General features: G+C 52.4%; 1 pseudogene; it reads left to right on the forward strand.

Moving 5' to 3' along the window:
* The first annotated feature begins 9,625 nt into the window (after positions 1-9,625).
* On the forward strand, positions 9,626-10,367 carry LOC100430836 (transcription factor A, mitochondrial-like; annotated as a pseudogene).
* The last annotated feature ends 15,263 nt before the right edge of the window (positions 10,368-25,630 follow it).

Consider the following 25,630-nt stretch of genomic DNA (forward strand, 5'->3'; position numbering starts at 1 on the left):
TGACAGGTGTTCTTATATGAAGAGGAGATGGGGACACACACATGCACAGAGGGACGACTCTGTGAGGACCCAGGGGGAAGACGGCGTCTGCAAACCAAGGAGAGGGGCCTCAGCAGGAAGCAGCCCTGCTTATGCCTTGGTCTCGGACTTCAGCTTCCAGGACTGTGAGAGATGAGTGCCTGTGGCCGGCATCACCTGGTGTGTGGCGTTTGTTCCGGCAACCCCGGGAGGCTGGTGCGACGTCTCTTTGGCCTTTCTCTGTCCATCGAAACCGTCTCGAAGGCCTTTCTGGGTTGAGGAGGGGGCAAGGAAGACCCTGCCTTCTGGTGGGGAAGGTGCCGGGAGAGTGGTGGTACATGGGGTGTTGTGGCAGTGGTTTGTGGTCTCCGCCTGCCACGCAGCCCCCATAGAGATGGAGAGTCCCCCAGCGGGTCTGAGGAGAGGGTGAGCTGAATCCCGGATGGGATTCAGGCCAGGAGAAGGGTGGGGAGCAGGACTGGGGGCTTTAGGCAGGTCCAGGTCCTCAGGACACAGGCAAGGGAGGCCAGAGAGGCAGCTGGGCCTCTGCGGTGAGCCGAGGAGTTCAGGAAGCCCAGCTCGGGCTGGAGAGAGTCTCGGGCTTGACTGGGGCCATTTCTGTAACACTTCAGAGCAGGTGCACAGGGCTCAGACCCCCAGAGAGCAAAACTGCAGCCCGGGAGGCTGCCAGGAGGCTCCCACCGCTCAGACACGGAAGACGGCCCCATCACGGCTGCTCTGAATAGGAGAAGGAAGTAAAAGTTGAAAAACAACAGGAATGAAGTCAGTGGCAAGACCAGCCGGTGCCACTGATGACCAGGCCTGAGGTTAAAAGATTAACCCCCACTCTAACCACATGTGCTCTCCATCTATCCCGACCCTTTCACGTGGAACCCCTTAGCGTTGTAGGCCCTTAAAAGGGCCAGGAACTCTGTTGTAAGCTCTTAAAAGGGCCTGGGTGCCACGGGCACTGCTCGGAGCTCCAGGCTGCAGGGACAGGGCCACCCCGAGCCACCTGCTCACCCGGCCTGGTGTCTCCCACCCGGCACTTTGATCCGCTGAAAGCCTCTAGACTCCAGGCTCTATAACCTCAAGATTTGTGTGCCGAGTATGTCTGGAGGTCCCGCGTCTCAGCGGATTTTATTCCTCTCATTATTTTGCTTAACGGGCTGTTACTGCCGTCTCAGACAGCATGGAGCGAAAAATTACACTTTTTGGGAGCCGTTGTTAAAGAGAGAGATTGGAAAAGCATGACTTAGTGGCGAAGGCTGCAGTGCTGAGCCGCCACCTCCCAGGGCAGAACTGAGGCCCTGAGGTGGGCAAGAGGGAAGTCCAGGCCCAGAGGCCGGGGGAGCCCACGGCCACTCCTGGGGGGTCCTCTGGAGGCCTCCCTGGGCAGGCAGGTCTCAGGGTCCCAGTCCAAGCCAGCGCTCAGCTTCAAGACTGGAAAAAAACTGAACTTCTCCTTTCTCTTTTCTGTTTCTGCTTCTCCCAAGTCCCTCAGATTCCCTAATTCATTCATTCATTCATCCATCCATGAAAAGTCTCTTCAGTGTCAGAGGATACAGAAATGAATGAGAAAAAAAAATCTCTCTTTTCCTGGGACCAACAGTTGTGGACTGTGCCCTCGAGTATTGCTCTTTCATTTCCTTTCTTTTATCTTTAAAATAAACTTTTAAAACAGGCAGTTCAAGCCTGGGCAACATGGCAAGACCCCATCTGTATAAAATACAAAAAAAAATTAGCCGGGTGTGGTGGTCCGCTCCTGCAGTCCAAGGTACTTGGGAAGCTGAGTCAGGAGATCAAGGCAGCAGTGAGTCGAGATCGTGAGACGCTGTCTCAAAACAAAACAAAACACCAGGCAGCTCAGATGGTTAAATACAGACGTACCATGTGACCTGGTAATTCCACCCCTGGGTATATACCCAAGATAAATGGCTACATACGTCCACCCAAGAGCTTGTATGTGAATGGTCACAGCGGCTTTGTTCATAGTAGCCAAAAAGTGGACATCGCGCCCACACCCCTCAGCCGAAGGTTGGGTGAACAGACGGTGGTGTGGCCACGATGGAATATTATCCAACAATAAAAAGGAGTGAAGTCCAGCACAGACCGCAGCATGGATGAACCCTGAAAATATTAGATGCTTAGTTTATTTATTTATTTAGAAATGGAGTCTTGCTCTGTTGCCCAGGCTGGAGTGCAGTGGCGTCATCTCGCCTCACTGCAACCTCCGCCTCCTAGGTTCCAACGATTCTCCTGTCTCAGCCTCCCGAGTAGCTGGGATCACAGGCATGCGCCACCACGTGTGGCTAATTTTTGTAATTTTAGTAGAGATGGGGTTTCCCCCATGTTGGCCAGGCTGGTCTCGAACTCCTGACCTCAAGTGATCCGCCCACCTCGGCCTCCCAAAGTGCTGGGATTACAGGTATGAGCCACTCTTCCTAGCCCAGATGCTAATTTTAAAAAGCCAGACACAAAATACCACATCTATAGAATTCCACTAATGTGACATGCCCAGAATGGGCAAATCCGTAGAGACAGAAAATAGAGACATGGCTGCCAGGGGCTGGGAGGGAGGGCAGTGGGGACTGATGGCTTAAGGTGTGTCGAATTTCTTTTTGGGGGCGATTAAAATGGTCTAAAGTTGATTGTGGTGATGGTTGCACGACGCTGTGAATACACTAAAAAACATCGAATTGTGTGCTTTACATGGGTGAGTTGCATGGCATATGAATTATATCTTAATAAAGCTGTTTGAAAAATCACAGTGCCTAGGTAGGGTTGTTAAAAGTATCCATTACTTTCTGTAGAATATTTAAAATAGTGCCTGAGACATGCTGGACATTCAATAAATGTTAGCTATTAAAGAATAATACCTTCCTTTTAAACACCTGAAGTCCTACCTCCCCTCAGAAGCCACAGGGCCCCGACAGGAAAGGCCTCCCTGGGGGATCTCTCAGGACCCCTGCCCCCACTGTCGGCCACGGCCACTCTCTCCTGCCTTATTTCTGTTTAACCTCTGAGTTTCAGGCAGACATCTCTGTCCATGGCTTTTTTTGTTTTGTTTTTCTGGGGACAGGGTCTCATAGTTATCCTGGAGGGCACCCAGCAGCGGCCTCCTCCTCTTCTCCTCTTCCCTCCTCCTCCCCCTCTCCTCCTCTTCTCCCTCTCTCTTCTCCCCCTCTTCTTCCCCCTCCTTCCTCCCCTCCCCCTCCTTCTCTTCTCCCCCTCCCCTCTTCTCCCCCTCCCCCTCCTCATCCTCTTCTTCCCCCTCCTTCCTCCCCATCTTCTTCCCCCTCCCTCCATCCCTCCCCCTCCTCCTCCTCTTCTTTCCCCTCCCTCCTTCCCATCTTCTTCCCCCTCCCTCCTTCCCTCCCCCCTCCTCTTCTCCCCTCCCCTCCTCCTCCCCTCCCTCCTCCCCATCTTCTTCCCCTTCCTTCCTCCTCTCCCTCTCGTCTTCTCCCCCTCCCCCTCCTACTTGTCTTCTTCCCCCTCCCTCCTCCCCCTCTTCTTCCCCCTTCTTCCTTCCCTCCCCCTCCTCCTCTTCTCCCCTCCCCCTCCCCCCTTCTTTCCCTTCCCCCTCTCCTGCTCTTCTTCCCCCTCTTTCCTCCCCTCCCCCTCCCCCTCTTCTCCCCCTCCCTCCTCTCCCGCTTTTTCTCCCTCTCTCCCCCTCTTCCTACCCCTCCTCTTCTTCCTCTTCATGTCTGGCACCTTCTGGTTCCCTGCCTCTCTGGAGGTCACCCCCTTCTTGTCCTCCCTCCACTCACTTATCTGTGACCTCCAAGCTCCCCTGTTGCCCCCTGCCCCTCTAATCCAGGTGAGGTCAGCAGCCAGACTCTCTCCTCTCTCCTCTCTCTCCCCTCTCTCTCTTTCCTCTCTCTCTCCCCTCTCCTTTCTCTCTCCTCTCTTTCTCTCCTTTCTCTTTCTTCTTTCTCTCTCTCTCCTCTGTCTCTCTCTCCCCCCTCCCTCTGACACACACACACACACACACACACACACACACACACAGTTGTTTGCTCCCTGCCACAGGTAACGCGGGCGACAGGCATCGAAAATGGTGGTGTTCAGCCCCTCGCGGCTGGAACTGGGATGGGTTCCCGGACCCCTCGCTGGGAGCTGCCCCTATAAAGCATGTTGATTTCTGATCCGGAGGACAGAATGGCAAATCCATTGACCAAAATTTGCAGTTAACATTAAACTGACAGAACAGCTAATAATTCAGATGATATTAAAACTATCCAACTTTGTCTGAGTAAATTAGAAGAATAAAATGAGATTTATTAAGGGCAAAGTCAGCACAGTCTCACAAAAGAGAAGGAATCAGAAATAGAAAAGGAAGAAATTTGGAACAATGGCAGCACAGAGACAGCTGGGTGGTCACCCCTGATGAGAAATTAAATATTAATCATGATAACAAGGCCTCCAATTGCACCTGGGGAGCTCCAAGCACCTCATAGCTTCCGCTGAGACACTCTGCCTTGGGGACTGCAGGCAACAGGGAAGGGGGCTCTTGGCCTTGTGTGGCCGCTGGTGGTGCTGGGCAGGGGCTGAGCCAGGTTGGGGCTGGGCTGAGGCTGGGGTTGTGTTAGGCTTGAGCTAGGGCTGAGGCTGGGCTGGGGCTGGGCAAGGGTTGGGCTGGGCAGGGTTTGGACTGGGGCTACGCAGGGTTTGCGCTGGGGATGGGCAGGGGTTGGGCAGAGGGTGGGGCTGGGCTGAGGCTGGGGCTGTTAGGGTTGAGCTGGGGCTGGAGGTGGGCTGGGTCTGGGCTGGGGCTGGGGCTGGGGAGAGGTTGGCCTGGGGCTGGGCTGGGGCTGGGCTGGGGCTAGGGATGGGGCTGGGGCTGGGGCTGGGCTGGAGCTGGGCTGGGCTGGGGCTGGGCTGGGGCTGGGCTGGGGCTGGGGCTCAGGCTGGACTGGGGCTGGAGCTGGGCTGGGGCTGCTCTGGGGCTGGTCCGGGACTGGGCTGGGGTTGTCCTGGGGCTGGGCTGGGGCTGGGGCTGGGGCTGGGGCTGGGCTGGAGCTGGGCTGGGCTGGGGCTGCTCTGGGGCTGGTCTGGGACTGGGCTGGGGTTGTCCTGGGGCTGGGCTGGGGCTGGGGAGGGGTTGGCTTGGGGGTTGGGCAGAGGCTGGTCACTGAGCTCCCAAGAGAGACCAGAGACCCAGCCAGAGTAGACCCTTTGCAGCAGCTGCAGCCTCACCATTGATTGAGTACTTACTGAGTGCCCCACACAGAGCTGGGCAATCAGAAGACACCATTGAGCCCCTCCTGTGTGCCAGGTCCCATCAGTGTCATCGCAGTAAGTACTCTGAACAATTCCACAAGTTACCTGTGCCCTGTGCCCATTCCTCCTTTACAGACAGGTGGCCGGGCTTAGAGGAGCTCAACAATTTGCTCAAAGCTGAAGAGCCAGGGAGTGGCAGAACCAAGGCTTGGACCTGGAGCTGCTGAATTCTGGAGCCCCGAATTCTTCCAACTCTTCAGCAACTTTCTGTGAGCCCCTGCGTGTGTGAGGAGTGGAGAGTGCCGTGGTCAAGGAGGTTCCTGCCCCCAAGAGGTGTAGCCCAGGGGAGTGATCGAGGAGTCAGCATGCATTTATCCCGCAGCGATGAGTCCTTCCAAGGGGGATCCCGGGGGCTCCAGGGGTGCAGAGTCCTCCCACGGGGGATCCCAAGGGTGCAGAGTCCTCCCACGGGGAATCCCAGGGGTACAGAGTCTTCCCACGGGGGATCCAGAATTCAGCAGCTCCAGGTCCAAGCCTTGGTTCTGCCACTCCCTGGCTCTTCGGCCTTGAGCCACAGGAGGTGTGGGCAGCGGGGCGGCGGGGGCGATGGCTGCGAGGGCGGGCGAGGACTGGGTGCCGCCAAAGAGCGATAATGATGGCTCGAGTCAAAGCCGGCCTGCGTCTCGCCCGCGCTGGCATCTCCAGCAGCACCATGCCAATTAAAGATGAGTTGAGCATATCGTTAGTTTCCAAATCGTCAAGAATCTCATTAGGGGAGTCTTAGAGCCACCCGAGCAGCTCTGCCAACTGTCCACACTGGAGGTGCCGGGCTGGGGGCGGGGGGAGTTGCTGCGTGTTGATGAGCTGTAGCGGGGTTTTGCCAGGCAGGGCGCTGGATAGAACCAGCCCAGCAGTGCCCAGGGCCTCGGTGGTCCTCAGCCTGTGTCTGCCTCCTCCAGTGGGTTGATGGGGTAGACTGTTCAGAAATCTACTGGGAGTCAGTTCGGATGCCACATTTCCACCAGACTCGGCCGAGGGGCCATCTCGTCTACCCCATCGTTTTATAATGGGAGAAACAGAGGTCCGCAGGGGCGGGGGAACCCCTGGGATACACAGGGGCTTGAGGAGACCCCTAGAGGGGTCTAATCCAACCCTAAAGCAGATCTGAGTCCCGTCTCTGTTGTCTCAGCTGAGTGACCATTTCGCTTGTGCCATTTATTTATGTATTTATTTATTTTGAGAACGAGTCTTGCTCTGTCGCCCAGGCTGGAGTGCAGTGACGCAATCTCGGCTCACTGCAACCTCTGTCTCCCGGGTTCAAGCAATTCTCCTGCCTCAGCCTCCCGAGTATCCCAAGTATCTGGGATTACAGGCACCCACCACCATGCCCAGCTAATTTTTATATTTTTAGTAGAGATGGGGTTTTGCTGTGTTGGCCAGGCTGGTCTCAAACTCCTGACCTCAAGTGATCCACCTACCTTGGTGTCCCAAAGTGCTGGGATTACAGACGTGAGCCACCATGCCCTGCTGCACCCCGTTTATAGTGAAGAGGCCCCACCCTTCCCGTGGCCCCTTGTTCCACCTGTGCCCATCAGGGTCCTTTATTAATGAGTCAGAGACCTGGCTCAAATTTGCTGAGGCAAGAAAGGAATTTCCTGGAAGTCAGGACTCTGTGGTTTTGCACACAGAAAGAAGGCTCAGAGATCCCAGGACATCTCTAGCCTCATCCCTGCTGCTCTCAGCACATCTACCTCTGGTCGGGCAGCCTCTTCCCCTGGGGGGTGGGGATGGGGTTACTAGGGGACAGAGAGCTCCAGAGCCACATGCCATGCCATCTGCCACCGGACAGGATCTGCACGTCTTCCTTCAGCCTCAGCTGGGAAAATCCCATGGAAGGACTGTGCATGGCCTGGCTTGGCCGGGTGTTCACCCTGAGTCCACACAGCAGCTTCCGTTAGAACTGCGTGGCTGGGGTTTATTCATTCATCTCATGTTCACTAAGACTGGGCTGTGTGTCAGGCATTGTTCTGTATCTAGCTGGGAGAGGCAGACTATAAACAAGGGAACCAGTAATAAAGATAATTCAGATAGTGACAGGTGTTCTAAAGATGATGAGCAGGCACGCCTGTAATCCTAGCACTTTGGGAGGCCGAGGCAGGCAGACCATGAGGTCAAGAGTTCGAGACTAGCCTGGCCAACATGGTGAAACCTCATCTGTATTAGCCGGGCATGGTGGTGGCTGCCTGTAATCCCAGCTACTCGGGAGGATGAGGCAGGAGAATCGCTTGAATCCGGAAGGCGGAGGTTGCAATGAGCTGAGATGGCGCACCTGCACTCCAGCCTGAGCAACAGAGCAAGACTCTGTCTCCAAAAAAATAAAAAAATAAAAAAATAAAAAACAAGAAAAGATGACGAGCAGAGTGCTGCGAGGGACGATGCTAGCTAGAACAGTCAGTGAGGCCACGGGTAGTTATGGAGGAAGAACGCTCTGGGCAGAGGGAACAGTGCGAAGGCCCTGTTGAGGAACAGGTTTAGTGTGAATCAGAAAGGTGGCCCGTGTGGGCCAGGCGCAGCAGCTCACGCCTTTAATCCCAGAACTCTGGGAGGCCAAGGCAGTGGATTGCCTGAGCTCAGGAGTTCGACACCAGCCTGGGCTACATAGTGAAACCCCATCTCTAACTAAAATACAAAATGTTAGCCGGGCTTGGTGACACATGCCTGTAGTCCCAGCTACTCGGGAGGCTGAGGCATGAGAATTGCTTGAATTTGGGAGGCAGATTTTGCAGTGAGCTGAGATTGGGCCACTGCACTCCAGCCTGAGCCACAGAGCAGCAAAACTCTGTCTCCAAAAAAAAAAAAAAAAAAAACCAGAAAAGAAAAAAGAAAAAGAAAAGAAAGGTGGCCCATGTGGCTGTTGGTGCATGATAAATTTGAAGCCGTCCCTATAAACTTTGTGTGTGTGTGTCACAGGGTCTTGCTTTGTCACCCAATGTGGAGTGCAGTGGCATGATTGTAGCTCACTGCAGCCTCAACCTCCTGGGCTGAAGTGATCCTCCTGCCTCAGCCTCCTGAGTAGCTGGGATAACAGGTGCATAACACCACAGCCCCCTATTTTTTTTTCTTTTTTTGTAGAGATGGGGAGTCTCACAGTTGCCCAGGCTGGTCTTGAACTCCTGGGCTCAAGCAATCCTCCTTCCTTGGCCTCCCAAAGTGCTGAGATTACATGCATGAGCCACTGTGCTGGGCCATCCCTATAAACTTTATAAAATTAATCAGAGGCCAGGCACGGTGGCTCATGCCTGTAATCCCAGCACTTTGGGAGGCCAAGGTGGGTGGATCACTTGAGGTCAGGAGTTCAAGACCAGCCTGTCCAACATGGTGAAACCCCATATCTACTAAAAATGCAAAATTAGCTGTGTGTGGTGGTGGGTGCCTATAGTCCCAGCTACTAGGGAGGATGAGGCAGGAGAATCGCTTGAACCCAGGAGGCAGAGGTTGCAGTGAGCTGAGATCGGGCCATTGCACTCCAGCCTGGGCAACAAGAGCGAAACTCTGTCTCAAAATAATAATAATAATAATAATAATAATAAATAAAATAAATCAGGGAAGAACAGGGGGAGAAACAAAAATACACCAAGCTTGTGGCAAATTCAGCGTTCATCACTGGGTCCGCTTGCTGTCGGATTCACTTCCTCATAGCTGTTTGGTACCTATTGTCCTAATCATGTAGAATCTAGATTATAGCTCCCTTTAACTACTCTATAGATAACAACTTGACCATCACCAAATGTTTTCTCTCTGAGATATTCCTTCAGGGTCTGGTCACCAATGAAACAACTGATGCTAGCTGATGCAAAGGACCTCATGAGGAACTGACTCACGAAAGAATGCCGTTTCCACACTCCCCTCACCTCAACCCATCAACGACCCCAGGTATCCAGCCCCTCAACCCCCCATGATCCCCTTAAAAACCCCAGTCCAGGGCCACGTGCCGTGGCTCATGCCTGTAATCCCAGCACTTTGGGAGGCCGAGGTGGGTGGATCATCTGAGGTCAGGAGTTCGAGACCATCCTGGCCAACACGGCGAAACCCCCATCTCTGTTAAAAATACAAAAATCAGCGAGGCATGGTGGCTTGCGCCTGTAATCTCAGCTATTCGGAAGGCTGAGGCAGGAGAATCGCTTGAGTCTGGGAGGCGGAGGTTGCAGTGAGCTGAGATCGAGCTTCTGCACTCCAGCCTGAGTGACATAGTGCTTCGTGAGTGGCGGGCATGATAACAAACTCCAGAGGGTCGCAGGCAGGTTCGAGTTGTCATTGCCAGTGTCTGTTGTGCCAGGAAGCTCTCTGAGACTGGGACCCGGCCACTGCCTGGTCCGCTGGTGCGATGGCATTTCTTCGAAGCATGTGGGGCATGTTGAGCGCCCTGGGAAGGTCCAGGCGGAGCTGTGTACCAGCTGTGGAAGTCGACTGCGCTTCCCCTTCAGTTTTGTGTATTTATGGAAATGGTTTTCATCTGCCTTGGCAAGTTATCCAAAGAAATCTGTAACTTCTTACCTTCGATTTTCTGAAGAACAATTACCCATACTTAAAGCTCAGAACCCAGATGCAAAAAACACAGAACTAATTAGAAGAATCACCGGGCATTGGAGGGAACTTCCCAACTCAGAGAAAAAAATATGTGAAGATGCTTATAGGGTCGACTGGCAGGCATACAAAGAAGAGATAAGCAGAATTCAAGAACAGCTAACTCCAAGTCAGATTATGTCTTTGGAAACAGAAATCATGCATGAACAGTTAAAAAGGAAAGCTTTAGTAAAAAAGAGAGAGAGTTAAAACTGCTTGGAAAACCAAAATTACCTTGTTCAGCTTACACCATTTATGTAGCTGAAAGCCTCCAAGAAGCTAAGGATGGTTCACCGCAGGCAAAGCTGAAGACTGTAAATGAAAACGGGAAAAATCTGTCTGGTTCTCAAAAGAAAGTATATATTCAACTTGCTAAAGATTATAAAATTCATTATTATAATGAAACGAAGTCTGGGGAAGAACAGATGATTGAAGTTGGATGAAAGGATCTTCTACGTTGCAAAATAAAGCAACCACCAAAAGATGGTACTGAGAAGTGTTAGAAGTTCATAGTGGATAGGCACCAGAAACCAGTTAGTTCTCAACACCTGAAGCTGTTGTAAAATTAGAAAGGATAACGTCGGTAAACCTTTTATATTCAATTTCTTTTTCTTCAGCTCATGGACTTCTGCCAGTGTAATACTTGCTTTGGAAAACCCAGATAAAGGTTTATGCAAAATTTTGTGTTTAGGAACTACTGAGGATCAGAGTAATCCATGCAAATGTGAATCATTTTACCTTTGATAAAGGTAAATCAGACTATCAGGTTTCTTTAATACAGGATGATGACTATGGAAAGAGTATTCTTGTTTCCTTATATTATGGAAGCAGGAGTTTCCTTTTCAAAATTGTTACAAATTGTGGAAGACACAGTGTTCTCTGATATAATTGTGCATTTTTCAAAAAACCGCCAGAACTCATCTAGGTAAATTCCAGTTCCTAGGTATAATTAATATTATATTCAGAGTTCATGGTTGTACATGTAAGTGATGGCTGGTTTTAGTTGCAACTTTTTATAAAAGGGACTGAGAAATTTATAAACCTTTTTCTCACTGTCTTTTTTTTCTAAAGTAAAAACTAATAAATTATGTACCAGATCTATGCATATTATTTTATGTTGCATAGAATAAAAATTTTAATCTTTAATTTTACATCTCCTATTTATATATTTTAAGATGAAACATTTGTTTTACAGCTTTCCCCTCCACCTTTTTTTTTTTTTTTTTTTTTTTTGAGACAGAGTCTTGCCCTGTTGCCTAGGCCAGAGTGTAGTGGTCTGATCTGGGCTCACTGCAATCTCTGCCTCCTGGGTTCCAGCCATTCTCCTGCCTCAGCCTCCCGAGTAGCTGGGACTAGGCATGTACCACCACACCTGGCTAATTTTTGTATTTTTTAGTAGAGATGGGGTTTCACCATATTGGCCAGGCTAGTCTCAAATTCCTGACCTTGTGATCTGCCTACCTTGGCCTCCCAAAGTGCTGGGATTACAGGTGTGAGCCGCCATGCCTGGCACTTTTCCCTTTTTTCAAGTAAGGAAATATATTTTTTTCTGAATTATTTTCTCTCATGTGAGTATATTGATCCAGAAAGAAAACTTGCATTGTATATATTTTTAAATGAGAAATCTAAAAAAAGAAAAGTATCCAAAGTCTCTGGAATTTGAAACATTTTGCATAACGTATAAAAGCCTGTATAAGAGACAGCCAACTATGGCCTGTGGACCAAATCCAGCCTGCTGCCTGCTTTCTATGGCCTGTGAGCTAGGAATTGTGTTTATAATTTTAAATGCTTTTTTAAAAAGACACTTATGATACATGAAAATTAACATGAATATTTAGTGTTCATAAATAAAGTTTATTGGAACACAACCAAAAAAGAAAAAAAAAACACCAAAACACTGCAGTTCAGAACTCCTTGGGGAGATGGATTCGAGGGTCCCATCTCCCAGTTTGGCTCCCAGCGATCCTGAAACTCTTTCTCTGCTGCAAACCCTGCTGCCTCAGCGCATTGGTCTGTGACTGTGTAACAGGCACACGAACCTGTGGGCCCATGTGCAGCTTCTCCCTCCTGAGTGTGACCTCGGGTGAGGCCTGTGTCCTTGAGGAGCCTCCATTTCCTCATCTGTGAAATGGGGGTCACACCTCCTGCCCTGCAGAGTTGCTGTCACAGTGATGACATGTGGAGCACCAGCATGGTCTGCCAGTGTGTGGGGCCAGGACAGAACTCTTCCCCACTGCTGCTCCCTTGGTGTTTGGGTTCCCGGTCCAGGGCACCTTTCTACTCCCCCAGTCAGGACCAAGCTTGCTCCTAAGTGTGTGCTTTCAAGTGGACAGGAGGCCCAGGGCAGGGAGGGCAGCCCATGCTTACTTTAAGCATTTCTGACCTCTGGAGACAAGGATGCCAGGACCTCCACTGGGGGCCACCACGGCAAATTTTCCCGCTGTTGGGACACCCCACATGGCCCCCGGGATCTGGCTTTGGGAAGGAAGATGGTGCCCGGATTGCAAAGGCCTTTGGATCTCATGCCCAGTGTCATGGGGTAAATTGTGTCTTCCCCCAATTCATATACCAAAGTTCTCACCCCTGGGACCTCAGAGTATGGCTGTATTTGGAGACAGAATATTTTTATTTTATTTTATTGTATTTGTTGGAAACAGGGTCTCACCCTGTCACCCAGGCTGGAGTGCAATGGTACCCTCAGGATTCACTGCATTCTCCACCTCCTGGGCTCAAGCAATCCTCCTCCCTCAGCCTCTGAAGTAGCTAGGACCACAGACATGCCCCACCATACCTGGCTAATTTTTAAAAATTATTTTGTAGAGATGAGGTCTTATTATGGTGCCCAGGCTGGTCTTGAACTTCTGGCCTCAAGCAATCCTCCTGCCTCAGTCTCCCAAAGTGTTGGGATTACAGGCATGAGCCACTGTGTCTGGCCAGAGACAGGGTCTTTAAAGAGATAATGGAGGGAAAATGAGGTCACTAGGGTGGGCTCTGATCCAGTCTGACTGGAATTCTTCTAAGAAGAGGAGATTAGGACACAGATGCTCACAGAAAGACAATCACCTGAGGACACGGGGAGGACATGGGGAGAAGATGCCGTCTGGAAGCTGAGGAGGAGGCCTCAGGGGGAACCAGCCCCGCGCACACCTTGATCTTGGACTTCCAGCCTCCAGGATTGTGGGAAATAAACATCTGTTGTTTCAGCTGCCTGGTCTGTGAGAGTTTGTTACGGCGGCCCAAGCAAACTGACCCACTGAGGAATTTCACTTTTGATCTTATGGGTGGTGGGGTCAGTAGGGGCTTTGAAGCCTTGGTCCGACACAGGGCTGGGCGCTCCTTGGCTGCAAGGCAGAGGGGGCACTCCATGGGGAGAGGCCCAGGCTGGGAGACCGGTGTGTAGGTGTGTGTGTAGGGGGGTGTGTGTGTGCATGTAGGGGTGTGTGTATGTAGGGTGTGTGTGTAGGTGTGTGTGTGTGTAGGTGTGTGTAGTGGGTGTGTGTAGGTGTGTGTATAGGTGTATGTGTGTGTAGGTGTGTGTGTAGTGGGTGTATGTAGGGTGTGTGTAGGTGTGTGTGTAGGTGTATGTGTGTGTAGGTGTGTTTTTGTAGGTGTGTATGTAGGGTGTATGTAGGGGTGTGTGTATACAGGGTGTATGTAGGGGTGTATATGTAGGGGTGTATGTGTATGTAGGGTGTGTGTATGTGTGTGTGTGTATGTGTGTGTGTAGGGGTGTATGTACATGTAGGTGTGTGTTTAGGGGTGTATGTACATGTAGGTGTGTGTGTGTAGGGGTGTATGTACATGTAGAGGTGTGTGTTTAGGGGTGTATGTACATGTAGGTGTGTGTGTGTAGGGGTGTATGTACATGTAGAGGTGTGTGTGTAGAGGTGTATGTACATGTAAGGGTGTGTGTGTAGGGGTGTATGTACATGTAGAGGTGTGTGTGTAGGGGTGTATGTACATGTAAGGGTGTGTGTGTAGGGGTGTATGTACATGTAGGTGTGTGTGTGTAGGGGTGTATGTACATGTAGGTGTGTGTGTGTAGGGGTGTATATACATGTAGGGGTGTGTGTAGGGGTGTATGTACATGTAGGGTGTGTGCGTAGGGATGTATGTACATGTGGGTGGGTGTGTGTGTAGGGGTGTATGTACATGTAGGGGTGTGTGTGTAGGGGTGTATGTACATGTAGGGGTATGTGTGTGTAGGGATGTGTGTGTGAGAGTGTGGGTGGAGGAGGGTACTCCAGCCCCAAGTGGCATGATAAGAACACGGGGAGGGAGGAGGACAGTTGGAAGCGTCTGAGCGGCAGGGGAGCCTGGTGTGGAAGCCGGTACCACGGTAGCAGAACCGAGTTACTGAAGGGCCCACCTGGGTGGCGCCGGGAGTGTGAACAGTTTCCGCTTCCCCGGAAGCTGGAGTGGTGCAGAAGCCCTCACCCGCCCGAGCAGGGCCCTGGGCCTCCTGGTCACTCTCTGTGGCAGGGTCTGGCTCCGGGTAAAACGTCCTCATCCAATGCCTGCAGTTGCTCTCGCCCAGATCTGGGCCGTGGAGTGAGGGGTGGGCCTGACCGGCCCCTCTGCTCCCTCAGCGCCCCACGCGAGCCCCTCCTGTGCCGAGAAAGGGAGAGGAGCCGGTGAGAGAGGTGACTGCATCCGGCCCTCCCTAGCCACCCGCAGGGTCCCCACGGTGGCGGCTGCTTTGCTGCTCACCCCTCCCAGGGACCCCAAGTCCCCATCGCTGTCGGGGGTCCGTCCTCTCATCTGAACCGCGTCGGAGGAGGGACGCGTCTCACGGGCAGCACCCTCCAGGCCTGTGAGCCAGGACTTGCTCTCCCGCCCCCGCCCGGTCCTCAGGGCCCAGGAGGCCGCCATGAAGCAAGCAGGTGAACTGCACCCTGGCGCCTCCGGCGGGGCGGCCACAGGCAGCGAAGAGCCCGGAAAACCAGGTCCGAAGCAGACACGCCGGTGCTAGAAAGGGGTGGGTGGAGGCAATTCAGGCCCTCCTGCCTGCTTATAAACAGCAGCAGTTCACCGCTCACCGCTCCGGAGGCTGGAAGCACAAGACCCAGGCCCCGCCAGGCTCCCTGTCTGCCAAAGGCTTCCTGGGTCATAGACGGCACCTTCCCGCCGTGGCCTCTGTGGGAAAGGGGTGAGGGAGCCCTTTGGGGCTCCTTTTATTTATTTATTTATTTATTTATTTTTATTTTTGGGGATGGAGTTTTGCTCTTGTTGCCCAGGCTGGCGTACAGTGATTTGATCTGGGCTCACTGCAACCTCTGCCTCCGGGGTTCAAGGGATTCTCCTGTCTCAGCTTCCCGGTGGCTGGGATTACAGGCACGCACCACCACGCCCAGCTAATTTTTTGTATTTTTAGTAGAGATGGGGTTTCACCATGTTGGGCAGGCTGGTCTCAAACTCCTGACCTCGGTGATCCACTTGCCTTTGCCTCCCAAAGTGCTGGGGTCTTAGGCGTGAGCCACCGCGCCCGGCCGTGAAATTTGTGTTTTTAAACTTCGGATAAATGGTATTTTGCTGTCCGTGACATTCAGCAACTTGCTCTTCTCATCCCATAGTACCCTTCTGAGGTTAATCCTCATTGATAGACGCAGGTGTGGTTCATCTGGAGTCTGTTCGTGTGAACTGCGCCGGGGCGTCCCCCACCAGGCACCACAGGTGAGTCATTCATTTCCCTGAAAAGATGCGTGGATGCTGTTTCTAGCTTCCCTTTGTCCCCGGTGATGCTGCACCTGCCCCAGGACACACGCTAGGGTGTAGCTGCCGGGCATGGAGTAGGTGTGGTCTCAACTGCAGGAGAAACAGCTGGCAGCCTCCAAAGGGACACGCCGCTTGGTGCTCCTGCCAGGTGGAGAGGCGCTGAGGCTCTTGGTCCTCGCCAACACCCCCTTGTGCCACACTCAGGCCGGGCGGGTGGTGTGGGGGCCGCATCTCACGGAGGTCTCCGTCCACGTTGCCCCCGTTGTGACTGCAGCGGGCGCCTCTTTTTTTTTTTTTTTGAGACGGAGTCTAGCTCTGTTGCCCAGGCTGGAGTGCAGTGGCTGGATCTCAGCTCACTGCAAGCTCCGCCTCCCGGGTTTACACCATTCTCCTGCCTCAGCCTCCGGAGTAGCTGGGACTACAGGCGCCTGCCACCTCGCCCGGCTAGTTTTTTGTATTTTTAGTAGAGACGGGGTTTCACCGTGTTAGCCAGGATGGTCTCGATCTCCCGACCTCGTGATCCGCCCGTCTCGGCCTCCCAAAGTGCTGGGATTACAGGCTTGAGCCACCGCGCCCGGCCCTGGGCGCCTCTTGATAGCAACCACCAGCCTCCTCTTCTAGGATCACCAGAGGGTTTCCACGTCGCTGGCCCGGACAGGGCTGTTCATCTCCCCTTGGTTTGTGGGACTCCCGGTGGATCTCAGGTATGACCCGTTTGTTGGTGATACGGGTTGCAAATATCCTCTCTGTGTCTGTGCTTGTCTCGCTGCGTTGTTTATGACGTGCTTTTGTCAAGCAGACATTTCTAATTTTGCTGTGTCTGGACTTGGCGATCTTTCTATTCGTGATTTGTGCTTTTGGTGTTTATGTACAAACTCTTTCCCAGTCCAGAGAGCATAAAAAAGTTTGCTTTGTGCACTGAGGTCTCTAATCCATCTCACAGGAGTTTGTGGCGGGTTGGGGCAGAGGCTCCGCCTGGCATTATTCTATCCGGTGAGCCCATTTCCACAGACTGACTGCATAGCCCGTGCCCCGCGGGGTCCCACGTTGGCCTCTCTGAGAGGTGGTGCCGCCAGATCTCTGTCTACCCAAAGCTTCCGCGTGATGAATGGGGCGATTTGAGTTTCTGGAAGCCAAGGGGAGGAGTCCAGGAATGCAGGACTAGAGAGACCTGAAGAGGGCTTGGGGTGACAGGTGGCTGCCCCACGCATAGGTGGCCAGATCCTGGGGAAGGCGTGGCAGGTGGGGAACTCCTGGGGGGTGCAGTGGGAATAATACAACAAACCAAGACTCGAGACCAGCCTGGGCAGCATGGCGAGACCTGTCTCTACTAAAAATACAAGCATTAGCCGAGTGTGGTGACGCAAGCCTGTCATCCCAGCACTTTGGGAGGTCAGGGTGGGGGAGGGAGGTCACCTGAGGTCAGCCTGGCAAAACTCCGTCTTTACTAAAAGTACGAAAATTAGCCGGGCGTGGTGGCGGGCGCCTGTAATCCCAGCACTTGGGGAGGCTGAGGTGGGTGGATCACTTGAGGTCAGGAATTCGAGACCAGCCTGGCCAACACGGTGGAACCCCACCTCTACTAAAAATACAAAAATTAACAGGGCGCAATGGCTCATGCCTGTAATGCCACCACCGTGGGAAGCCGAGGCGGGCAGATCACCTGAGCTCAGGAGTTCGAGACCAGCCTGGTCAACATGGCGAGACCCTGTCTCTACTAAAAATACAAAATTAGGTGGGTGTAGTGGTGGACACCTGTAATCTCAGCTGCTTGGGAGACTGAGGCATGAGAATCACTTGAACCCAAGAGGCAGAGGTTGCAGTGAGCCGAGATCACACCACTGCACTCCAGCCTGGGTGACAGAGCAAGATTCTGTATCAAAACAAAAAACAAAAACAAATGAAGAAAGGAGACGTTCCAAAGGGAAGCGCAGCATTCAGGTTCTGTTTTTGGGGTTCTGTGATGATACAAGCCTCCTTCATTCCCGCAAAATCTTCCTGTAAGTCTACTGCGTACACAAAGGCCTTGTTTGAGGGTGGGTCTTCAAGGCGGGCGAGCACAGGGCCTCACGTTGTGGCGCCCAGCTCCCTGCCAGCCCAGCCTGTCTGATCCGTGAGACCCTCTGCCCTCAGGTACCCCCCAGGAAGTGAGGTGTGTGAAGTAAGGTGGGGAAGGTGGGGTGGAGGCAGTGGGCTTTTGTCGTCAAAGTCCGCCCAGGCTCACCATCTACCTGCTATGCCAGCAAGGGTCACAGACAGGCCCAGGCTCGCTCAAGGCCACATGGCAAGTTAGAAGAGTGAGAAGCAGGGCTGGTGAGAAGACTCACACCTATAATCTCACTGCTTTGGGGGCCCAAGGCAAGAGGATCCCGTGATCCCAGGAGGTTGAGACCAGCCTGGGTAACATGGCAAGACTCCATCTCTGTAAAATTTGTTTAAAAAATAGGCTGGGGGTCAGCAGCAGTGGCTCACACCTGTAACCCCAGCACTTTGGGAGGCTGAAGCAGGAGGATCACTTGTGGTCAGGAGTTGGAGACCAGCCTGGCCACCATGGTGAAACCCTGTCTCTACTAAAAATACAAAAATTGGCCAGGCGCGGTGGCTCACGCTTGTAATCCCAGCACTTTGGGAGGCTGAGGAGGGTAAATCACGTCGTCAGGAGATCGAGACCATCCTGGCTAACACAGTGAAACGCCGTCTCTACTAAAAATACAAAATAAAAAACTAGCCGGGTGTGGTGGCGGGCGCCTGTAGTCCCAGCTTCTCGGGAGGCTGAGGCAGGAGAATGGCGTGAACCCAGGAGGCGGTGGAGCTTGCAGTGAGCGAGATCACGCCACTGCACTCCAGCCTGGGTGACAGAGCGAGACTCTGTCTCAAAAAAAAAAAAAAAAAAAAAATAGCCAAGTGTGGTGGTACACACCTGTAATCCCATCTACTCAGGAGGCTGAGGCAGGAGAATCACTTGAACTCGGGAGGCAGATGTTGCAGTGAGCTGAGATCATACCACTGCACTCCAGTCTGGGTGACAGAGCCAGACCCTGTCTCAAAAAAAAAAAAAAAAAAAAAATATGCTGGGCGTGGTGGCACACACCTGTAATCCCAGTTACTCAGGAGAATGAGGCAGGAAAATCTCTTGAACCTGGGAGGCCATGTTTGCAGTGAGCCAAGATCGTGCTGCTGCACTCCAGCCTGGGCGACAGAACCAGACTCTGTCTCAAAAAAAAAAAAAAATAAATAAATAAATAAATAAATAAATAAAAATAAAAAAATTAGCTGGGCGTGGTGGCATGGACCTATATAGTCCCAGCTACTCAGGAGGCTGAGACGGGAGGATCACTTGAGCCCAGGAGGTTGAGGCTGTAGCAAGCTATAATCACGTCACTGCACTCCAGCCTGGGTGACAAAAACACTCTCTCTCTCAAAAAAAAAAAAAAAGGTAGAAAAAGAAGCAAAGAAGAGCAAGGGCCTCCGTGCTCCCAGAGGCAGCCCTGCCTGTGCAGGACAGCAGCCACAGCTAAGGGTGTGGATGCCTGGAGATGCCCAGTGATGCTGCCCTGGCGTCTCCTCCTGAGCCCGGCCCTCCTCCTCACTCAGCCCCCAGGCTCCGGGTCCTCACACCACGGGGACATGGGGTCCAGTGTGGGTGCTCAGGTAGGAGTTAGAGGCTTGGGCCCCAGGGAAATAAACGGAAGCACTGGTGCCATCATCAGGAAAGCAGGGGTAGCTGGGCGTCCAGGGGCCTGGGCGGGCCGGGAGGTGTATTCACTGGGGACCCGGGTGGGCCGGGAGGTGTATTCACTGGGGGCCCTGGCGGGCCGGGCGGTGTATTCACTGGGGACCCGGGCGGGCCGGGCGGTGTATTCACTGGGGGCCCGGGCGGGCCGGGAGGTGTATTCACTGGGGGCCCGGGCGGGCCGGGAGGTGTATTCACTGGGGACCCGGGCGGGCCGGGCGGTGTATTCACTGGGGGCCCGGGCGGGCCGGGCGGTGTATTCACTGGGGGCCCGGGCGGGCCGGGCGGTGTATTCACTGGGGGCCCGGGCGGGCCGGGCGGTGTATTCACTGGGGGCCCGGGCGGGCCGGGCGGTGTATTCACTGGGGGCCCGGGCGGGCCGGGAGGTGTATTCACTGGTGGCCCGGGCGGGCCGGGCGGTGTATTCACTGGGGGCCCGGGCGGGCCGGGAGGTGTATTCACTGGGGGCCCGGGCGGGCCGGGAGGTGTATTCACTGGGGGCCCGGGCGGGCCGGGAGGTGTATTCACTGGGGGCCCGGGCGGGCCGGGAGGTGTATTCACTGGGGGCCCGGGCGGGCCGGGAGGTGTATTCACTGGGGGCCCGGGCGGGCCGGGCGGTGTATTCACTGGGGGCCCGGGCGGGCCGGGAGGTGTATTCACTGGGGGCCCGGGCGGGCTGGGCGGTGTATTCACTGGGGGCCCGGGCGGGCTGGGAGGTGTATTCACTGGGGGTCTGGGTGGGCCCGGAGGTGTATTCATTTGCGAGCAGGGCTGTAACAGGTGCCACAGAGCAGGGGGTTCAACAACAGGCAATTATTTCTCACCGTGCTGGAGGCTGGAGTCCAAGATGAAGGTGTCCTCAGGGCAGATTTCTCTTGAAGCCCCCATCCTGGGCTTGCAGGCGCCATCTCCCCCTTGTCCTCATGGGGGTGCCCTCTGTGTCCTGATCCCCTCTTCTTAGAAGGATACCTGTTGGGTGGATTAGGGCCCACCCCTATGACCTCATCTCATCTCAATCACCTCTTTTTGTTTGTTTGTTTTTGGTTTTTGAGACAGTGTCTCGCTCTGTTGCCCAGGCTGGAGTGCAGTGGCGTGATCTCAGCTCACTGCAGCCTCCACCTCCCAGGTTCAAGCGATTCTCCTGCCTCAGCCTCCCAAGTAGCTGGGATTACAGGCATCCACCACCACGCCTGGCTAATTTTTTGTATTTTTAGTAGAAACAGGGTTTCACCATGTTGGTCAGGCTGGTCTCAAACTCTTGACCTCGTGATCTGCCTGCCTCGGTCTCCCAAAGTGCTGAGATTCCAGGTGTGAGCCACCGCTCTCGGCCTTAATTGCCTCTTTAACCGCCCTGTCTCAAAACACAGTCTCATTCTGAGGTTCTGGGGTCAAGGCTTCAGTGTATGAAGCTGGGGGGACACAACGGAGCCCCTAAAAGGGGGCACAGGGAGGGAGGAATGTGAGGGGCGGTGGGACCTGGAGCCAGTGGGCCCAGCCCTTTCCACCTGCACGGGGCCTGTGGGAAGTCACATGAATGGCGGTGTGGGTGTCACTGAAGACGGGTGTGTGCGGGGTGTGGCAACATGTGGGACACGGGACTGCCAGGACAGGGACACTTTGGGGGCCTTTTAAGGATCAGGGACCACACCCTGCCATCGGCAGGAAGCCCCAGGGACATGTGGCATTGAGAACCCGCTCCCTGCCCTCTACACGTTAGGAGCCCAGACCCAGCACTGCAGGGAGAAGGGAGGGAACTGAGACGGACGGAGGCTGTTTCCATCGCCCTGGAGAGGCAGAGGCAGAGGCAGAGGCAGCCTGTAGCTCAGTTGCAGAGAATCAGGAATCGCACCTTCCCCGGCACCCCTCAGTTCGGGGCCTGAGCTAGCCCTGAAACGTGCCTGTGTCTTGTTGCTTCTCTTGGGGTCCACACATCCCCCCAGAGTCTGGGGCAAAGTCACCAAGAAAGACCAGTCCCCTCCAAGCCAGGAACAGGAATGCCTGAAGCCACAGTAGTTAGAGTTCCCTCATCCAGGGACACCAGCCAGCTCAGAGCTAGGGGCCACATCTGTGGGAAGAGGAGGGATTCGGGGAAGAGGAGGGGTCCCTGACAGGCCAGCTCCCCGCTGCTCTCTCCCCCATGCCTTATCATTGGATCTGAAGCCTGGAAGCTGTGGGCTGGGAGGTGGCATCAGCTTGAAGACTCAGCTGTGGGTGCAGAGGGGGAAACAGTAGCCCTCATGTCCGGCCTTTGGGTTCCTTCTCCTCCAGCTCCCTCCGGGGCCCTGGAGTCAGCCTTCCTGCGGTGGGATTAGGTGTGGGAGACGGGACCAGCCGCCTGTCTGAGGCCAGCTGAGCCCCCAGGCATGAGGCATCTGCTTTGGACCATGTGTGGTCCGTTCCACACAGGTGTGTGGGGAGGGAGAGGTGGTGGAAAGGAAGGGGCCACTGATCCGGGGTGAGCATGGCAGGGCGCCCACCTTCTCACACCTCCCCCGTCCCTCCATTTGGAACTTCACTTGAACATTACCTTCTCTGTCTTAAATTTGTATTTATTTTCATTACTTTTTAAAGTAAAAAACAATTTGGTTTTCTGAGACAAGGTCTCGCTGTGTCACTCAGGCTGGAAGTACAGTGGCACGATCATGGCACACTGCAGCCTCAACCTCCTGGGCTCACATGATCCTCCTGCCTCAGCCTTCCAAGTAGTTGAGTAGGTGCTTGGCTGGCTAATTTTTAAATCTTTTGTACAGACGTGGTCTTGCCAGGCCTGGTGGCTCACACCTGTAATCCCAGCACTTTGGGAGGCGGAGGTAGGCAGATCACTTGAGGCCAGGAGTTCAAGACCAGCCTGGCCAATACAGTGAAACCCCATCTCTACTAAAAATACAAAAATTAGCCTGGCATGGTGGCAGGTGCCTGTAATCCGAGCTACTCAGGAGGATGAGGCAGGGAAAATTGCTTGAACCCAGCAGGGGGAGGTTGCGGTGAGCCGAGATCTCACCACTGCACTCCAGCCTGGGCGACAGAGCGAGACTCTATCTCAAAACCAAACCAAACCAAACCAAACCAAACCAAAAGAAACAGAGACGTGGTCTTAGGCTGATCTCAAACTGCTAGGCTCAAGCAATCTTCCCACCTTGGCTTCCTAAACTGCTGGGATTACAGGCAAGGGCCACCGGCACCTGACCCATTTTTTGTTGTTGTTGTTGTTGTAAAATTCACATAATGTAAAATTTGCTGTTTTAATCACTCTGAACTGACAATACAGGGGAATCAAGTTCACTCACAATGTTGCACTACTACCACCCCCAGCTCTCCCTGGTTCCCAAGCATCTTCCCCACTCCCAAAGAAACTCCATTAAACAGTCATTACTAAGCCCCTGGCCCTCAGGCCCCGGCAACCACCAGTCAACTTTTGGCCTCTATGAATTTGCTTCTTCCGGACATGACATATTAGTGGAACCCTATAGTATGTGCTTTCTTTGTGTCTGGCTTCTTCCTTTTACATCCTAATGTCTTCAGAGTTCACCCATGTTACAGTGTGTATCAATACTTTATTCCTTTTTCATGGCTGCATAATATTCCACAGTATGGAGAAACCACATTTTGTTTATCCATTCATCCATTAATGGACATTTGGGTTGTTTCCACTTTTTGATGAGTGCGAATAATGCTGCTATGAACATTTGCGTGCAAGTTTTTGTTTGACACCTGCTTTCAGTTCTTTGAGGTCCGTATGCAGGAGCACAATTGTTGGTTTGCATTGTAATTTTCTTCTGAGGAACTACAAAACCGTTTCCCACAGTGGCTGCACCATGTTGCATTGGCACCAGCTTGTGTGAGGATTCTACTTTCTTCACACCCTCACCAACATCTGTTGCTTTCCTTTTTAAAAAAAAAATTATGAGAAACCCGATGAGCGTGGCTTGGTCTTTCCCTGTGGTTTTGATTTGCATTTCCCTAATGATTAGCGATGAGCAGCTTTTCATGGGCTTGTTGGCCATTTGTATGTCTTCTTTGAGGAAATGTCTTTTGAGATACTTTGCTCTTTTTTTTTTTTTTTTTTTTTTTTTTTTTGAGACAGAGTCTCGCTCTGTCACCTAGGCTGGAGTGCAGTGGTGCGATCTCGGCTCACTGCAACCTCCGCCTGCCGGGTTCACGTGATTCTCCTGCCTCAACTTTTTGAGTAGCTGGGACTACAGGTGCTCACCACCATGCCTGGATAATTTTTGTATTTTTAGTAGAGATGGGGTTTCACCATATTGGCCAGACCGGTCTCAAACTCCTGACCTTGTGATCTGCCCTCCTGGGCCTCCCAAAGTGCTGGGATTACAGGCGTGAGCCACCACACCTGGCCTCTTTGCTCATTTTTAAGTTGAGCGGTTTGTCTTTTTGTTCTTGAGTTAGAAAAGTTCTTTATATTATACTATACTATATAGTTCTTTATACAATGTTTTGGAGAGTAGACCTCTTATCAGATATATGACCTATATGATTTGCAAATATTTTCTTTTATAAATGTTTGTGTGCGGCAGAGGTCTAGCTTCATTCTTTCAAATGTGGCTATCCAGCTGTCCCGGCGTCATTTGTTGAAAAGACAGTTCTTTCACCATTGAATGGCCTTGGCATCCTTGTCAAAAATCAGTTGTTCATAGACGTATGAATTTACTTATGGATTCATAACTTTTTTTCTTTCTTTCCTTCCTTCCTTCCTTCCTTCCTTCCTTCCTTCCTTCCTTCCTTCCTTCCTTTCTTTCTTTCTTTCTTTCTTTCTTTCTTTCTTTCTTTCTTTCTTTCTTTCTTTCTTTCTTTCTTTCTTTCTTTCTTTCCTTCTTTCTTTCTTTCTTTCCTTCTTTCCTTCTTTCCTTCTTTCCTTCTTTCCTTCTTTCTTTTCTTTTTTTTGAGATGGAGTCTTGCTGTATTGCCTAGGCTGGAGTTCAGTGGTGTGATCTTAGTTCACTGCAATCTCCGCCTCCCGGGTTCAAACGATTCTCCTGCCTCATCCTCCCAAGTAGCGGGGACTAGTGACACCCACCACCACACCTGGCTACTTTTTGTATTTTTACTTTACTTTAATTTTTTTTTTTTTTTTTTTGAGATGGAGTCTAGATCTGTTACCCAGGCTGGAGTGCAGTGGTGCAATCTTGGATCACTGCAACCTCTGCCTCCTAGGTCCAAGTGATTCTCCTGCCTCAGCCTCCCCAGTAGCTGGGACTACAGGCATGCGCCACCACACCCGGCTAATTTTTGTACTTTTAGTAGAGATGAGGTTTCACCATGTTGGTCAGGCTGGCCTCAATCTCCTGACCTCAGGTGATCTGCCTGCCTCGGCCTCCCAAAGTGCTGGGATTACAGGCGTGAGCCACCGCGCCCAACCTCATATGTCTTTCCTTGCACTCACTAATCTATACATCTGTCCTTATGTCAGCACCACACTGTTTGATTACTGTAGCCTTGTAATAAGGTTTGAAATTGGAAAGTGGGTTGAGTCCTCTACATTTGTTCTTTTTCAAGTTTTGCACATCCTTGGTTAAATTTATTCTTAAGCTTTAAAATTCTTTCTGATACTATTGGGAAAGAATTGTGTTTTTCCTTTTCAGATTGTTCATTGCCAGCCTGTGCCAATGCGGCTGATGACTGTGTGTTGATCGTGTAGCCTGAAGCTTTGCTGAGTTGGTTTATTCTGTGATGTTGTCTATGTCAATAGTTTATTCCTTTTTATTGCATCGAGTGGATACCCCGTAAGGTGTTGATCCATTTACCTATTAATGAACATTTGGGACTGGGCATGGTGGCATGTGCCTGTAGTCTCAGCTACTCGGGAGGCTGAGGCATGGGGATGGGTTGGGCCCAGGAGGTCAAGGCTGCAGTGAGCCATGATCTCGCCACTGCATTCCAGCTTGAGTGACAGAATGAGACCCTGAGTCAAAAATAAATAAATAAATAAATACATAGAACGTTATTTGGGTCGTTTCTGGCTTAGGCTCTTATAAATAAAGCTGCTATGAAGATTATTATACAAGTCTTTGTATGGACATATACTTTTATTTCTCCTGGGTAAATACCTAGGAGTGGAATGGCTGGGTTATATGGAAGGTATATATTTAACTCCCACCTTTTTTTTTTTTTTTTTTTTTGAGATGGAGTCTCGCTCTGTCACCCAGGCTGGAGTGCGGTGGCCAGATCTCAGCTCACTGCAAGCTCCTCCTCCCGGGCTTATGCCATTCTCCTGCCTCAGTCTCCTGAGTAGCTGGGACCACAGGCACCCGCCACCACGCCCAGCTAGTTTTTTGTATTTTTTAGTAGAGACGGGGTTTC

Source organism: Macaca mulatta, chromosome 3, assembly GCF_049350105.2.
Source record: "Macaca mulatta isolate MMU2019108-1 chromosome 3, T2T-MMU8v2.0, whole genome shotgun sequence".
In the NCBI taxonomy this organism is placed as follows: domain Eukaryota; kingdom Metazoa; phylum Chordata; class Mammalia; order Primates; family Cercopithecidae; genus Macaca; species Macaca mulatta.